Source organism: Strongylocentrotus purpuratus, unplaced genomic scaffold (assembly GCF_000002235.5).
Source record: "Strongylocentrotus purpuratus isolate Spur 01 unplaced genomic scaffold, Spur_5.0 spur5_scaffold_4, whole genome shotgun sequence".
NCBI classification, from domain to species: Eukaryota; Metazoa; Echinodermata; class Echinoidea; order Camarodonta; family Strongylocentrotidae; genus Strongylocentrotus; species Strongylocentrotus purpuratus.
The window spans coordinates 32,358,123-32,371,267 of record NW_022145610.1 but is presented as its reverse complement, the minus strand read 5'-3'; the positions used below and the strand labels follow the sequence as shown (position 1 = coordinate 32,371,267).

The window sequence follows — 13,145 nt, the reverse complement described above, 5'->3', positions numbered from 1 at the left end:
TTGAAGGAACCCATGACTCATTCAAAGTGTATGCAAGTTATTAGGATTTCGCCATTAAGATTAAAATTGACAATATTTTTTATTTTGTTTCAAATCTGATTTCATATTATCATTTATTCTGTTATTGATTAGGCTATTTTCCCATATTTCGTTAATTGTGAGGTTTTTCAACAACAAAAAAGCTCAAAGGCACAACCAATGACAATGTATGACTGTGCTCTTACAACATAAATTAATATTTGAAAAAAGATACACAGTGTATTAGCATATTCATGTAATATGTTAGCTTCATAGATAAAACCAAGTATGTTGTGAATGTATTGCATCAACGTGTTTGGTGTTGCGTTGTGTGTGTGTGCGTGTGTGTGATAGAACCTAGACAAACATATTAAAAATCTAACATCACAAAAGTGATTATGAGATACTGACCTTTTATCTGTGCTTTCTTTGTGTAGGAATGAAGTTCCTCTTCAGTTAAAATGCCATGAAACTAGGAGACAAACATGTAAATATAGGAAAACAATTAATAAAAAAAGAACATGCGTGTGAGTTGTTCTCTCTCTCCCTATATATCTCTCTCGCCCCTCCTTCCCTCCCCTACATCCCCTCTATTTCTCTTTCTTTTCTACTCACATCTCTTATCACTCTCTTACACCCCCTTTCCCCTCGCTTTCTCTCTCTCTCTCTCTCCCTCTCTCTTTTCCAGTCACTCTTCTCCTACACTTACCTACCACTCCCCTACACCCCTTTCTCTCTTCTCCCTCCCCTATCCTACCCCCTTGTCTCTCTCCCTCTTCTCCCATTTCTCTCTTTTCCCTTCCCTCCTAGCCCCCTCTCCCTCTCCCTCTTCTTCTTCCCTTCCCTATGTACTCCTGTATCTTCTCCCACCTCTCTCTCTCTCCAGTTTACCTTACCCTCTTCATGAACAAATTCTATTCCTTCATTTTTTTCATTCAAGCTATGTCTCTTTACATTCCCTATCACTATGCACTGCTCAAAACCAACCATCAAACATAAAGTTTACTTCCCTAATAATAAGTCGTTATACTCTTCACTGTGCTAATGTTATGAACAAAATACATTGTATTCAATCAGGATGCTATTATTGTGTCTGTTCAGTATACCCAAACACTTGATGCACTGGCAGAAATATAAATCACTGGCTAAATATAATATAGTACAGGATTTAGTAAAGGGTAAGCAGTCACAATGCCATACCGACCCCGGACCGACCCTAAACCGACCGATAGACGACAAAAGATATTTGGGGGTATTGCGCTAACTTTAAAGATAAAGACCAGTTATGGTCATGCGATGGCATTGTGAAAGAAACGTTGAGGAATCAATCAGAAAAGGTTGATCATCTAGCATATAAGTATTGGTGTGTATTGCAAGGTTCTGGAATAATCAAAATGGTAAGAAATTAGGCCGAGTCTTGGTTTAGTTACAATCACTGTACACAGATATATGTGTATGGGACTACGCGAAACGTTCGCGATATCTATCCGGTCCAAATAGATATAATAATTTACCGAATATATCACTTAGTAGGCGGTTTCTCGGCAAAATGTATATCATCACGTATTAGTCAAACATATTCTTTCACATGATTGGTAATAAGAGCTTCCATTTCATTTTTTGAGAGGGGGCGTTTCAAATACTGGTCTTTACCTTTAAAAAATCATTATGTACCCACGCGCAGTCAGTTGTAAGTGAAAATTGGAAGCAAAATAAAATACACAAAGCATGGAGACATTCGCAATTTTTTTTCTCACATTTTGAGGGGTAAAAGTAGTAAGCAGAACGGCAGAACCTATCCGCCATATTAGTAACGTAAATTTGTGTTTAAATTGGCTTTTGTCTTGTGTCGGTCTGTTGTGGCTAGGGTATAAAAGAGGGGAAGGTGGACAGTTTTCACTTAAAAATGATAGTCTATTTCAGATATCAGATACAAATCATCAATGGAGTGGGAAACTCTAAAATCTTTGCTATATCCTAATTTGTTCCCCATTCCTTAGTGCACCGCATGAAAGGGAGTTGCTTTAAAATCAGCATGGCATAATCATGATGAAAGCACGTCATTAAAACCAGGTCATCATGATTTAAACAACTATGTACAGAGTTCAATTAATATTGCGGCTACTGTGGTTATCCCGTCTACCATACAGTGATTGTATTTTAAATGCCAAACCTCACCTTTCATTCAGCCTTGAAAAATCCCAAATTACAATGAAAACCCACAGGGCGCGCAGTCAATCGACAATGAATTGAATAGAATTATGTTGGTCGAGAATTCTATCCAGTATAATTGACCTAGCTTTGTCACCCGAGAGGAATGTTATCTAAACACATAGTTCGTGATGGATATTCAAACTTCTTCGCAGCGCTAATTCGCTAGCGAACATGACTAGTCTCACGTACGTGCAGACACTATTCAGAAGGGAAAGAACGTACTTCCCATAGGCTCAACACGCGCCATGCCCCAATCTGTGCCGCATAAAAAAATAACGCCTCCCGGCACACAAAGCACCTTGTATTTGACATACTTTCCGGTGTCTGCGCAGGGACTGTGCCATTTTTGTCTACATATCACTGGTAGAACCTGGTGGGGGAATCAACCCCCTTTTTAACCCCAATTCATAAAACATATCTGCTCCTATATGTTTACAGTATTTGTGCCCTTTTAGATCTTAACTTTACATCAAAGTTGGATATGTTGCCTATACTAATACTATAAATGATGTAACTTGCTGTCTCATACAAGATTTAGTTTCTTTATATTGACACGTAGCAGCACTATGTAAATGTTAAACATACATGGATTTGTTTGAGGCCCATAATATTGCACAGTCATCTCTGACGTATCTCAATCATCTGTACTATGTGGGGGTAGATCCGGGTTCATATTTTGATATTCATTGAATTCTCCTTCTTGTCATTGTAGAGATTAGGATAAATGTGTTTGTGTGTGTGTGTTGGGTGGTTGATGTCTAAGTGCAGCCCCCCCCCCCCCCTCCCCCAGGCCCACTCAGTGTTATTTAGGGCACGCATATGCTTGTTCCCTCTTGTTGAAAGCACCCCCTATCTGAGGACTGCCAACATTTCCGAACCCCCCTTTCGCGGGCTTTTCCTGCCTTGGAGACCCCCTAAATCATGAAAAATGCTCAATGTACCCCCTAAATTCGGAATAATTTCTCAGGAGTCCAAAGAGATGAGAGAAAAAAACAAAAAAACACCCCCTTTTCAAAGAAATCTCCGGGTGAAAAGTTGACCCCTTTTTTGACAATTCTCGGGCCGGACCTTGTCGCACGAAAAGTACCCCTTTACCGGACATTTTGGTAACATGCATGGGGTCCGTCCGTTAATCCTCAGAGTGGGGGGGGGCGGGAAGTGCAGGAATGTGGCCGGTTTATACACATATTTTTCAAACAACCGTACGTGATCATCAGGCTATTATCAATTTCCTCTCGATTTAAAGTTTTGTTTGATGCCGATAATACTGTACAAATACGTCAGAGATGACGTATCTCAATCATCTGTTTTCTTTCAATCGTGGATCCGAGTTCATATTTTACTTATCGAACTTTCCTTCTTGTCATTGTAGAAATGATGATAAATGTGGCCGCTTGATTTAAACTTGTTTGGAATTGATTGTCATATGACCCCGAACTGCACTTTGTCTTCACACCTCAAGTAGGGCTCCCACTTAGCCGAGTTGGAACCTCGAGTTGTGGCGAGCTGGCGCGATCTTATTATTAATTGATATCAAGAAATCAATTCTTGATATCAAGAAATAATTTTACGTTATAAAGCAATGGTAATTCTGGATATCAAGAATTTGATTTCGTGATAGCAGGAATTCGATTTCGTGATATCAAGAAATGAATTCTTGATATCAAGAAATATGTTTTAATGATAAAACTGCTTGCCATAAGATCGCGCAAGCTCGCCACAACTCGTGGCTCTATGTGGGAGCCCTCCTTCAGACACACCACCACATTAAACCCAAGATACACCGACTCCCAACCAACCTTTTCTCCACCATTCTGGGTAATGTAATTTTTGTGTCGGTCTGTCGTTGGTCTTGTTGGTGTGACTGAGGTATCACATAGTTCTGGATACGTGAACCAGTCGGTAACAATTAGAGGAAACCTTGCACAGAGTCCTGAAAAACTAGATGGAACTTCGACTGCGCGCAGTCGAAAAATGATACCTCCTTCATAGAGCAATTTTACAAACCAAAACAGAAGAAATGTTTCAAATTCAAGTTCAATTGCAATCCATTAACAGGTTCTCAGAATATCGTGATTACAAGCAATTTCTCCTATACATATATGACCCTTTGATCTTTGACCTCATGACCCTAAAATCTACTCAGTTCATTGGCTCTGCAAGATGTCCCGAGTTAAATTGTAATCCATCTGTCAGTTCTAATGAGAATGCGTTCACAAGCTATTTTTGCATACATAATGAGCCCCATGACTTTTGACCTGGACCTCATGACCCCAAAATCAAATCAGTTCACCGGTTTTGCAAGTAACATACATGACCTAAGTTTGGCAGGAATTCATCAATCGGTTCTTGAGATAACGCGATCACAAGCTGTTTTTGCATACATAATGAGCCCTGTGACCTTTGACCTCGTGACCCCAAAATCTAATCAGTTCATCGGCTCTGCAAGATACATACATGACCAAAGTTTGGCATGAATCCATCAATCGGTTCTTCAGATAATGCGATCACGAGCTGTTTTTGCATATATAATGAGCCCTGTGACCTTTGACCTTGTGACCCCAAAATCTAATCAGTTTATCGGCTCTGCAAGATACATACATGACCAAAGTTTGGCAGGAATCCATCAATCGGTTCTTCAGATAACGCGATCACGAGAACGGGACGTACGGACGGACAACCCAAAAACATAATGCCTCCGGCTACTTCGTAACGAAGGCATAAAAATTAGGTGTGTGTACGAAAGTGGAGGTTCACTCTAGGGAGGAATCAACTTTGGCGTCACTTCATTCGAAGTGATAATCCAAGCCAAGAATAGCAGAATCTACACTCAAAAAATGTTATTTATTCACCACTTTCAAATGGATTCCACAAAACCTTGCATTGGATTCAATTCAAAATTAAGTGATCCCCTAGAGAAGACGCGATAGCTCAGTGGTAGAGCAGTGGTCTTGTATAACCGGGAGGTCCCTGATTCGAAAGCGAGACGATTCGCCAGTGTCCCCAGGTTGTTTATCTACAAGCATAGACCTGCTTTCTTAGCTGTCAGGTAAAACAAACAAACAAAAAAGCCTAGTATGACTCGTGAAAAGCCTGTTTCCACTCTTCTGCATTGAAATGGTTTATGGCATTTTCTAGTTGATCTCATAGAATAATATTCATACAATACATGGCTTCCCGTATAGGTAATACAATGTAGGGCCAAGGGCGTTTTTCGTTGACCTTGTTTCACATGGATAGTTCACTACCACTATTGATATTAGGCCATTAAGTCTGAACTCTTACAACACCCAATGGCCCGAATTCACAAAGGAGGTTTGTCGACAAACCTCCTTTTGTTCTTTACAAACCAGGTTTGTAAAAAAATAGTAAGAAAATAGGAAAAAAATAGTAAGAAAATAGGGAAAAATAGGAAGAAAATAGTGAGGAAATCAGAAAAAATTGTCGGGAAATAGGGGGGATCACTCATCCTTTACTTTCATGGATTTCTCAAGCACTACCATCTCACACATCCAGTCAACGACTCTGTATATATTCAACTAAATCATACAGTGCAAACTTGATATAAAGAGATCAGTTATACCTAAAATGACAAGGTAATTTACCAGCTTTTGGGGGTTAATATTTCTTGGTTGCACATGACCTCATTGTCAAAAGTTTCCACTGTAGAATAGTCACCCTACTCCTACAGCTCTTTTCTCTGCATCGATGCACCTACTCAGTTTGCCAAATTCACTTCATCCTTTCAGTCTAATCCATTCAGTAGAACATTTAAAATAGTCAAAGGGTATATATAGAAAATGTTATACAGTCCACTCCTATTATAACGAACATGGATACACCAAGATTTTATTATGAGGCAATTCTCATCAGTGCCAATTTTAAACAAACCAATGTGTTCAGTAACTTGAGTATAACATGATTTCATTTTAACAAGGAAATTGGCTTGGTCCCGAGCACCTCGTTATAATGGCAGTGGACTGTAACAAACAAAAAGAATAAAAGGGAATATGTCCAATAAAATACATGTACTTTATTTTCCAGAGGTGAATTTCAGGACTATATTACTGAGCCGATGTGGATATGCCAGACGATCACAAGCTCTCTTCCTCACTAATAACCAAATAAAGCAGTATTCTGGACATGAGAGTGTTGTTTTCTGTCTCTTTTATTACAATTTAATTACAAAGTGCTCTTAATAATGTAATACAATTTTCAAACATCAAGAAAATCATGACAAATAATATTTTGTTCTCGTTATTTACAAAGATAACAAAATAAAACTAGATTTGTAATACTTGTTTGGAACAAGTATAGGTGGGCTGATCCAACAAAAAATTGAGACAAAATAAAGGGTACATTTGAGATAGCTTTTTGTCTCAGCTACAACATACTCGAAGTTCAGCGTAAATGAAGCTAAAACGACGTAGATATTGCTCGCGATAGACAGGAATGTAGAATCGAGTTTTGAGAAAAAATCATGTCCCATAGAGAATACACGCAAAATGTGAAAATAGACATGCCTCCTTTAATCACAAAAATACGCCATGATGCTTTTGTCAAAATAAACAATTGTGATGACTTCATTTGTAGAAAATTGTCTCAGCTTGAACATTTTAAAATTTGGAAGAAAATCAATCACTATTTACAGAGATACAATCAAATTTCCATAAATATGCTGACGTCATAATATGCAAATTGGAATTTTGAGTTCGGAGGCCATTATGATGACGTCATGAGTTAATTGAAGGTCAAATGTGACATGAAACAATATCTCCGAATCATACTCTATCAAAATATGAAAAAAATTGGGGTCATCTTGCATCCTAAAGAGCTACAATGGATTTTGTATACGCATGTTTTTGCCCATATATGCTATGTATTACAAGAGCTCGCGCGCACGGAGATTTATGTTAAACGGTTGATCATTCCGTTATTAATAGTCATAAAGAGACAAACATGTTTTCAATTTGTTTGTAAATATATGTGGAATATTATAAAAGAAAAAAAATGGTGAATATATGTTGTGTAATACTTTTACGCGCGAAAACGCGCGCGCATGCGCGTGTGCGCGATTTTTTCTAAAATGCTTAGAATGGCCTAAAACGTATGCAAAATGATTTTGAGACGATTTTGAGCATTTTAAAATTTTGCGCGCACATTGACGCGCGGACGTACGCGCACGCGCGCATTATTTGAGCTGAAATTAACCGGACGGATATTGACCTTAAGCATGATAAATATGAATGAGTTTTACCTTCTGGTTATGAAGATAAGATCATGAGTTGATTTTCGTAAAATTTTACAAAATGGCACCTAGATGATTTCATCAGTCAAGTTCAAGGTTGAAAAAATTTCTGTGCTTTGTTCATATGTCTTTACATATATGTGCCAAATTTCAAGGATTTTGATCGAGCCATTTACGTGTTATCTTGTTCACAAAAAAGTGGTTAGAAATAAGAAAAATATTTAATAATAAATAAATAAAGGCAATTCTAACGAAATTATAAGGTGGTTTGTACGTTATACAGCCCACCTGATAAATCATAGAACAGATTTTTCAACAATGCACGTATGCTTTATAGTACAGTTGACATGTTACATAATTTTCTCAATCTCAATGGAACTGTCAAAATCTTAATACAATCATCATATTCTAGAAACACTTACTACAAAATCAATGACATGTCATGTCATTGAGATATAAAAATGACAGACTTACATGCTACTATTTTCAAATAGTTTTACAAAGTATACCATCATTACCATTCATAAGTAATGGTCTTATGGTCCTTTATCTTCACAATATGCAGGCACTCATTGTGTACACATACATGTTGTACTTGCCTATGAATCTCAATGATTATTGATTAGACATAAGAATTACATAATAAAATGGAAACAAATACTAATGTAAAGGATACAGATGTTGGTCATGCTGTTCACAGGCATCTAATCGAATGGTGGTTGTACGTTACATGTACATTGTCTCTTGATTAGTTTCAACTTTCAATGGATCTGTAAAGATATAAATGAAATGTGAGTTAGGGGTTAGAATAATCATGCATTGGTACATTTATGAACATGCAATTAATACTTAGTACAAGTATTTATGTATTTCATAATAACAAATTCAGAGGCACAGAACATGTGTGTACAAAAGTATGATAGCAAAAAAGATGCCAGGCTGACGACGAACGGATGGTGAAACAACGGAGTCATCATAGAGCTGTCAAGGTGCATGAAATGTAAACCACTCAGGTAGGCAATTAATTAGATTTTATTTTATTCTTAGATATATTGGGTGAACATACAATACAGAGAAGAAAATAGTAAAGGAACAATTTTTTGAAGAAAAAAATAAAAAGGAAAGAGAAAATAATGTAGGTAGAACTTGTGCCACCTGCAAATTATTTTTCTAGCATAATGATGAGGTAAACTACTCTAATATTTTGATGTCAGATCTTAAAGGTAATACAAAATTTTGGGAAATTTTGAAAATTTTGAAAATTGGGTGGATAGTGAATCTTTACAATTTTGATATTTGGATGCCCCCGTGGATGTATTACAGGGAAAAAAATTAGCCCCTAAAAAACTTCTGTTTTCGAGAAAAATTCAATATAAAAATTTACCGGTGCTCCCGGTAAATTTTGATAAAGTTCAAATAGCGCCTATGGCCGTACATGTACAATGTAACAAGAAACATTGTTTCATAGCTAAATTAATATCTTGACCTTGAGAGGGAGCTATACAACATAAAGAGTTTATTATTTATAATATAACTTTAGACTCGATTTCAACTGCGACAACGATCAATGTATATTGTAGGAACGAATCCGGGCTAACTCGGCCTACTCCTGTAGGAACGCTTCCTATGCTTCCAATACATGACCCAATACTAAACCTTTGTAATACCTTTAGCTAACAAACATGAAATAAATATACCCCAACAAATTATCAACAATAGATTTAGATTTCTACTTATACCCTTTTCTAACTGCACTCTATCGTAGTCACACCGATGAAAATATAGCCTATCCGATATGCGTCGGGCTTTATGGCAAATATACTGATCGCGTTATGGAGACCGACATCGGCGCAGGCGTCAGGCCGAGCGCCTATCATCACTGGTCAACTCATCATTATTCATATAATGGGTATCGTATGTGTGACGAGCGTATTTCATGCATGATTCATAAGACTAACCTTATTTGGTGATCGATCACTTTGATTCAACCAATCAAATATCATCTCCAGGTTCCTCATCGCTCATTGGCCTATTTTGGTCCATGCTACATAAATATTCATGAAAGAGCTTCGCAGGGGGTTCGTAGATTTTTTACGAACGAAACATGGTACATAAAAGAAAATAAAACTTTTCGCATTTACCAGTGATAGGCGCTCGGGCTGACGCCCGCGACGATGTCACTCTCCAAATAAACGCGATTAGCCCGACGCATATCGGATAGGCTAATGAAAATACAGATTGAATCTTCCTTATGTAAACAAAGGTGAAACCGCAGTTTTCCCCGTTGCTTTCTAACTGCCGATGAAATTCTCTCGCTGTGGCGAGCCCATGCCGGAAGTGAAGAATTATTGCGTAATTATTAAGCCCGCGCTCCATCTAGCTAGCATGCAGCATGTTCAACCATAAGTCAACAAACACAGCTGGTTAAGATAAAGCGCGCGTATACTGCGACCTTTGACCATTTTAATCGCTGTTTTAATCGCCTTTTTCTCCCGAACATTTTCTAACTGCACGTTTCATCGGTGTCACACCGATAGAATGAGAATTTAATCGCCTATTTCTCTTCTTTTCATCAGCTATTTAATCGCCTTTTTCTCCTCTGTTGCTTTCTAACTGGCACTTTCATCGGATGCGTCCGGATGCATCCGATGAAAATCGGTGCAGTTAGAAAAGGGTATAAGTAAGGACATTTACCTCGCAGACACATTCTCGGACTTGGAAGACTTGCTCTTCTTCTTGGCTTGCCTGGTGCTTAGCACTTTAATAGCAGGTTGGGTTTTCTGATTCCTAGAAAAATAATTTGAGAAACAATTTAGCCTAAAGCCACATCAAAACATTATATCATGCAAGGCAATATAACTGACAGACGTAGCAATGGTAAAAAATCTGAAATTTCTACGTGGATTTATTGTAATCACGTTTGTTTACATTCACTCATTCACTCAGGTGATCGGAAGTTGGAATCTGAATTAGACAGACATATCGTGTGTGCGTCGCGGTGTGGTCTAGTATGGTGGTGTGACCAAAGTTCGCGCGTGACCAAAGTTCGCGTACTAACACTAAAAGCGCTTATAACAGGAGAACGATACGCGATGCCTGTGTGGGACTGAGACAACGAAATCTTTGAGCACCGTCGACAACTCCAACGGTCAAAATGCGGCATAAAAATGTGAATAAGCTACCTTTTCACGCTTTTTATCATAACAAATTGTGTTTTTTTTACATGAAAATCAGTTTATTAGAGGGATCGACTCCGAAAAATAATGATAAAATTCCAATTTCTTACGCGAAAAACGGAACCTGCGCGCCTGCTTCCACCGTTTCTGTGTTTGTGAATTTCAATGAATCTATGGTTCGTAAGAATACAAATTTAAAAGGGGAAAGAGGAGAGACAAAGAGAGAAAAGAGCGAGAACTCGTGTATGGCTGACATATAAAATGGAGACACATGATAATTTTTTCAAACAAACAAATGACATGCAGATAGGGACTACATTGACATTAACACATAAACATTGAAAAATATTGTCTTTTATTTGCAAAATGTAACATGGGTATTTTTATCGGGCAATATTTCAATGATAGAGAGAAATTATTATATTTTTCAAAGTTTCAATATAAAGTTCGGCTTCTGATTGAAACTACGTAACTTTTTGGAATGTTTACATATTACAAAGCCCATCACAAGAGGGCAGTAAATATCATGCGCGAACTTAGGTCACACTTTTTGACGGACGTCGGTAGTGGTAAGGCTTCCGATATTCTCGTCTTATCATTGATTTGAAGTAAATAAAGCCTTGGAATATTATATAATCTGATTATATGATAAATTACGAATCTTATGACGTATGGAACATGATATATGTTGATCTGGATTTTTTGAAATATGCAAGAAAAGAAAAATATCCGCGAACTTTGGTCACCCCTTCATACATGGGAATATTGATACGTAAAATACCATTCTATACTATGAAGTAGCATTATATTCAACAACAGACACAATAAAAATCTATATATCATAATATAATTAAGTTTCAGATATAAACGTACCTTTTCAGCTGTTTTCTGGGGCCAGTTCCAATTCCGCTCGTCGATGGTCCATCATTCGACAACAAACTTGTATCTCTACGAGTGGGACTAATATTTTGAAAATTTGTCGGGCTCATTTTCTTGGGAAGAATCACTAAAATGGGATAAGGAGACATCGGAGTATGAGGAGTCACTATCTATTGATGAAATTTCATCGCTAGAATAATTGCTGGAAGACATTTTGGTGTGATTTGGAGACGTTTGATGAACGAAAATCAGCAATAAAAGTCCGATTGCGCACAATGATTCAGCAAGCGCACAATGCATTCAGCAAGCGCACGAAAAGCGGTGGGGGAAAAAAATAACGGGTTTCTTTTTTAATCCGTGCTAACTCGCCCCACGGGACATCTCGCCCCCACCTCAAAGACTGGGGCGAGATGTCCCGACCGGGTCCCGACACGATTCATCGATCGAGAGATACCAATATGTGTATTATGTTTGTGCACATTGTACATTTTTAGACGTCACATTCTTTCGTCCTGGCAGTAAATTAGCAGACCACTGGTATCTCTCGATCGATAAATCATGTCGGGATATCTCGCCCCAGTCTTTGAGGCTGGGGCGAGATGTTGCGTGGGGCGAGTTAGCACGACTCCTTCTTGTTCAGTAATTACGTAGGGGTACTTGCGTACTGTCCTCTACATTGAAACTTTACACACACATAGAACGGGAATATCTCGATCGAATGCTTTTCTTTCTATTAATAAAGGAAAAAATAATTGAAATTTCTATGTGTACATTTTCTTTTTACACATGGTTTATTTATGGTTATCTTTGAGATCACTATTCAATATGTGACCCGACAGCTAAAAACCACCAATAAGTCGCAAAATGAACAACAGAGATAAATAATGGCAGGAGATGCCAGTCATAAACAATGAAAATATGTAAGTTTAGAAAATAGACAAAAAATAGTTTACAAATTTGTATCATGTCATAAAAAATTAAAGTGCAAAAAATAGAAAGAATAGTTTGGTACTCGCAAATAGGTAAAAAGAAGTCTGAAAAAGATGAAGGTGAAAAAATAGGGGAAAAATAGTCTGAAAAAGATAAAGATGAAAAAATAGGCCGGGAAAAAATAGTTTTGAAGTCGAAAAGAGAAAAAAAAAATCTTGTTTTTTTTCATATTTTTTTGGAGAAAATAGGAATAAAATAGTCTGAAAAAGATGAAGGTGAAAAAATAGTTTGGTACTCGAAAATAGGAAAAAATAGAACTATTTTTTTCCTATTTTCTTATAAAAAAATAGGAAAAAAAATAGTCCCCAAAAGTTGAACGTGAAAAAAATGGGGAAAAAATAGTTTGTGCTTGAAATTTTTTTCCTATTTCCTTTAAGAAAACAGGAACAAAATAGTCCTATTTTTTTCCTGTTTTCTTAAAGGAAATAGGGAAAAAATAGTCTGAAAAAAAATATAGGTGAAAAAAATAGGGAAAAAATAGTTTGTGCTTGAAAATAGGAAAAAATAGTCCCCAAAAGTTGAACGTGAAAAAAATGGGGAAAAAATAGTTTGTGCTTGAAATTTTTTTCCTATTTCCTTTAAGAAAACAGGAACAAAATAGTCCTATTTTTTCCTGTTTT

The 13,145-nt window shown here is 37.2% G+C and overlaps 1 long non-coding RNA gene across 1 annotated transcript; it reads right to left on the bottom strand.

Moving 5' to 3' along the window:
• Window positions 1-7,451: 7,451 nt before the first annotated feature.
• On the bottom strand, window positions 7,452-11,849 carry LOC115929344. The gene is made up of 3 exons (XR_004066428.1): window positions 11,530-11,849; window positions 10,175-10,267; window positions 7,452-8,250 (listed from the first exon to the last, which is right to left on the bottom strand). It is a non-coding gene; the product is annotated as an uncharacterized LOC115929344 (long non-coding RNA).
• Between the last annotated feature and the right edge of the window lie 1,296 nt (window positions 11,850-13,145).